Consider the following 5516-nt stretch of genomic DNA (forward strand, 5'->3'; position numbering starts at 1 on the left):
TGGGCAAAAGACCTGTACAGAATTTTTACAAAGAGGAGACCCAAATGGCAAATAAACATATGAGAAAATGCTCCCGATCATTAGCCACCAGAGAAATGCAAATTAAAACAACCATGAGATATCATCTCACACCTTAGACCATAGCCCAAATCAGAAAACCAGAGAGCAACAAATGTTGAAGGGGTTGTGGGGAAATAGGAACTCTCCTCCACTGCTGGTGGTCTTGTAGATACATACAGCCCCTGTGGAAAGTGATCTGGCAATATTTAAAGCAAATGGAAATTGAGCTACTTATGACTTATATACTGGGTACATACCTAGAAAAGGTAAGGAATAAACCACGACCATTTATCTGTGCTTCCATGTTTATTGTGGCTCAATTCACGATCGCAAAGAATTGGAAACAACCTAAATTTCCATCAATAGATGAGCGGATTAGTAAACTCTGGCACGTACACACAATGGATTACTATGAATCACTAAAAAGCCCTGATGGTCGCATGAAATAAGTCATTTCACGAGACAAGTTGGAGGAAATTATGCTAAGTGAGGTTAATCAAACACAAAAGTCCAAGTACAACATGAGTCCCCTGAGGTAAGTATAATCAGCACAGTAGGTATAGAACAAATGCCACTTCTCTTTCCTCTCTTTCACTATACAGGGTGAGATATAGGCAGTCGGTTAGAGATCAGATCAAACCCAAGGAAATACATGTTATTCCAACACAAAGAGGAATGTGGGAAGGAGAAAAGGGGAGGGGAGAGGGGGAAGATGATGGCATGGGGGGAGCAGGGCACTAACCCACCCAGAGGGAGAGTATTGTTTACGTCCTCAAAGAATTGGGAGTGTGTATGCAGACTCCACCATCGCACACCAAATTCTGAGGGCAAGGAAACCACATGGAAAAATGCATGAAAATGAAAAGATTGGGTTACAGGGGGGGCCATCCCCAATCAGAACAAAAGTGACTCCCCTCCCTAGAAGTCTGTGGCACAGAGAACAACACTAAACCTACAGGTTGGGGAAAGGGGCCGGCATGGCACACCCACCTGGAAACAAACCAAGAAGGAAAAAAAGAGACAGGGATGGTCTAGACCCCAAATTGGCACACCATGCCCAGGGGACATCGTCTCTGCTAAGGCACAGAGAGGACTATACAGTTGACAACAGAACAAGACCTGCTATCCCCGCACTGGAGCATACCATGACAGAGGACAAGACTGTGGACACACGACAGGAGTTTGCCCAGTTGAAACCCCAAAATGGGGAAAACCAAGAAGGGAGCATAATAGATCAGTAATGGGAGCAAAGGAAAGCCAAAAAGTCCCTGAAGAGTCCTAACAATAGACTTCAGGCTAGGAGTGGCAGCTCTTGGAATTCCCTCAGGACCAGGGGGAGACAGTTATAAAGGTCAGCGGACAGACCTGGAATTATGTATGCTCTTGTTTTTTATTGTTTCCTTTTTTGTTTTGCTCTGAATGGCTTTTTTTCTTTCTTTTTTAATCCTTTGGTTTCTTATCATTTGGTTGCTTACTTGCGTATATAAGCTTGGCATGGGAAGAAGCTTAAGGACAAACCAAAGGGACTGATGGTCCCGGAAGGAATGGGGGGAGAAGGAGGCGGAGAAAGGGAGTGACGAACAAACAATGCCATAGACAGGGAACAACTAGGAAATTAAAATCAATAACAAGGAGAATATAGAGATCTTGAGGGTGTGGGAGCAACAGCAATCTAGCTCAAAGGAATTACCAAGAGGCGCAAGTAGGGTGAGCAAGAATTACCAACTGGTGAGCATGATGGTGGGACAGAAGGAAGGTAAAAGGAAACAGACGAATAATCTAGGAAGCAAAGATGCGAACAGAGGTAAATGCACAGGAGTGTACATATGTAAAAATATTTATTCATAAAAATAGGGGTATAGGCCATGCACATATATTTATATGGCAATTCACTGAGGTTGTGGACAGAATATGGGTCTCTGCTCATGCCCTCCCTCAAAGCAAGTACTCTTTGGTCTAACAACCTGGCATTCTTTGATGCTGACCCAATAGGCACAATCACTGAAGACAAAATGGGTGCATAAGCAAATGTGGTGAAGAAAGCTAGCAAGTGAGGTAGCATCTGGGTTCTTATAGGCTTTAAGTGAAATAAGTGGCCATCTAGCAGAGAAGCAACAAGCCCACATGGAAGAAGCACACCAGCCTGTGTGACCATGAGGCATCACAAGGACCGGGCAACAGGCATGAGAAGACCCAAAACAAGCAAACAAACAAAAACCATATTGTTGAGAAGGGGGGGGGGTCAGAGCAAAGACCCAAAGCTCATCTGTAGACAATAGAATATCCCCTCACAGATGGATGACAGGGAAGGGATGAGCAAATCAGGGTTCAGTAAAGCACCAATCCAACACAAAATACCTCTCTGGTTTCTCTTGGCTTCCTCATCACCCCCACCACCCTCACTACAATGACGCATCTACTGCCTTTCTCTGTGGGCTAGAACAGGAGCATGTGCACAGGTTCAGATAAGATACACGAGCTCACAATACATGGAATCCAGGAAGAGGAATGGGAGTAGCGCTACCAGAAGGGTAGGGGGAAGGTAGGGTGAGGAGGGGATGAAATGGGAACTGATTGCAATAGTTGACACATAACCGCACCTCACCCCCAGGGGGATGAACAACAGAAAGGAGACAGTGGGTGGTGTCAGTTATGAAAATAAGATTAATTTATGATTTATTAAGGGGCCACAACGACGGGGGTGAGGGGAAGGTGGGAAACGAGGAGCTGACACCAAGGTCTCAATAGAAAGTAAATGTCTAACAAATAATGATGGCAACATATGTACAAACGTGCTTGCAACAATTGATGTATAGATTATTGTAAGAGCTGTAACAGCCCTTAATACAATGATTTTTTCAAAGTATAAGAAAAACAAACAAAAAACAAGACTAGGTTGTTTTCCTTATTATGCTAATTATGGGCAAACACCATGGTCATAATGAATCCTAAATAAACACAACCATATTAGAGTGATTTGTTTTACACTAATTAATTGTGGTTCAGTAAGCACAATTGTACCGTTGAAATGTATCTATCTATCTATCTATCTATCTATCTAATTAAAGTCATCGAAAGCATGAGAGATAAGACAGAGCCAAATAATGGAGTCAGACACATTTCGTGGTTGCAATGCTTACCTCAGCTCCGCTTGGCCCACATGGAGGGGAAGGGAAAGGAAGGAGGACAAGGGAAAAGGGAAACAAGGGAGGAGAGGGAGCCCAGGAGAGGTCAAGGGAGGAGCCAGGGAGCTAATCTAGACCTACATACTGTTGGGGCTTGCAGGCCCACTAATTACAGGTAAAGACATCCATCACAGGAAGGGGTTGCACTATAGGTTATACACAATGAGAGGATGTGGTCTAGGGACATACAGGCAAAAGGAAGAAGTGGGTTTGGGGGTATAATGTGATAAGATGGGCGGATCCTACATTCAGGATGGCAGCTTAACTTTGGATGTCAAGGAGGGGGTTTGATCTGTTCTCTGGATCTCCATAAGAACCATTATCCGTAGGGTGTGAAGTTCACCTACTGGAACCAAATAGATGACTGCAGGCCTGTCCATTTTCCTTAACAGCAGGGAGCCAGGCCTACTCCCTGGTGACTGACTGTCTTCAGGGAGGATGTCTGTAAGCATCTGACCTCCCCCCACAATTAATGCTCTGTAAATTGATATTTATAAAATTCATATATTATGTTGATTAGTATATATATATGTTAATTCCTGAACGCTTTTTTTACTCTTCAGTAAATTTAATGATGCCGGGATTAGAACTTACTTTTATTTCAATATCTGAATCAAATCCCCAATATTGTATTTTACTTTATCTTCAACACGAGTGAGTAATCTCCATTTCAGTGAACAAATAATCAAAACATGGACTGGTACAGCATCACTCATTTATAGTAGTATTAATATTTAATGTACAGTGAGATTTACATAAGTTAATGTATAAATTAAAACCAATGATTATATGCAAAGCACATTCCAAATGTGAAATAATTTTTAATTGTGCATATGGTAGTCTTGGAAATGGATACTCAATAAATATTCAATGATTAGATATTTGACTATAATATTATCAACATATACATGAAAATGAAATATTCACTTAAGAAACAATATAGTTCTGGGGCACAGTAAATGTTGATATTCACAAAACACATATTAGCAGGTGTGACATCTGGTGTTATGGGTGATGTGCATGCTCACGAATATCTTTTGCAAATGTGTCTTCATATTCTTAACATTTACCCCGGAATCATCCACTTTTGAGTTCTTTGTAAGATTTCATAGGTAAATACTTTTGTTATTTTCTTTAAATGTTTTTTTCATAATAGAGCTCCTCATATAAATGGTAGCTTTCAAATTGTAATTAAGATTATATAGGTTGAGACCATTTAACTGAAGAGAACTTAAAGATACGTGGTCTACCAGATAGAGGCTCATTTCTAGTATGTTAATTTATTGAACTAGAATTTTTGTCCACAGGCAAAAATACCAAGTCTCTTTTTTGATTTAATATTATTCCCTTTTAAAAAAATTAAAGACATTTTTTCCCCACAGGCGTCCAAGCAGGGCTCCTGGCCACTAAGACACAAGAAGTTTCCTGGCCTAGCCAAGCTGCTGCTGGGTTCCCACTGCCTGGGACCACTGGGCTGGTGGGCGTGGGCGCAGGCGCACAAGTGGAGGTCAGGAGTCAGGGTCCAGGGAGGACCAGAGGGGGACGAGGCCTCCCTCCAGAAGACTCTCCCTGCGGCCAGCAGCCCAGACCCCAGCCTGATGGGCGAGACCCTCCTTCCGCCCCCCCACAAGGGAGGGTCTTTAAACCTCAGCGCTAATGCACCAGGTACCAGGACAGGGTGGCAGAGCAGAGGAGGTGGAAGGCCACTGGGCCCTGATGCTGAACTTCAGTCACAGCCCAGGTCTCTGCCTGGAGACACCAGACCAGCAGCGCTGCCTGTGAGTGAGGGAGAAGAGAAGGGGCGGTGTGCCACAAAGCCCGCGGGCCCCTTGCAGTTGTGCCTCTGACACCAGTCTCTCCCAGAGCACCAGCTTTGCCTGAACCCCGCGCCATCTTCCCTCCCAGGCTGCGCAGCCGCCCCCACCTCAAGGTCCTCAAGGTTGGGCGAGCAGCAGGAGGGGCCCTCACAAGGACCAGGAAGGGAGCCAGAGGGGGAGAGAGTTGTGCAGGGAGACTCAGTGGGAAGACAAGGGGGTGGAGGGGATGGGGGCGTGGGGAAACTCACCAGAGAGGGAGGAAAGGTGGAAGGACCACTGGCCAGTACAAGCCAGGGCCAGAGGCCAAGGACAGAGGTAGGAAGCACAAGGGGAGGGAGGAACCCCCATGGCCAACACCACGGAAGCCCAGGACAGGGGGGGAGGGAGGGGAAGAAGCGGGGGTGAGGAATCCCAGCCCCCCACCGCCACCCGCCGCCTCGCTGCGCCGCCCATC

Source organism: Tenrec ecaudatus, chromosome X (assembly GCF_050624435.1).
Source record: "Tenrec ecaudatus isolate mTenEca1 chromosome X, mTenEca1.hap1, whole genome shotgun sequence".
Classification (NCBI taxonomy): Eukaryota; Metazoa; Chordata; class Mammalia; order Afrosoricida; family Tenrecidae; genus Tenrec; species Tenrec ecaudatus.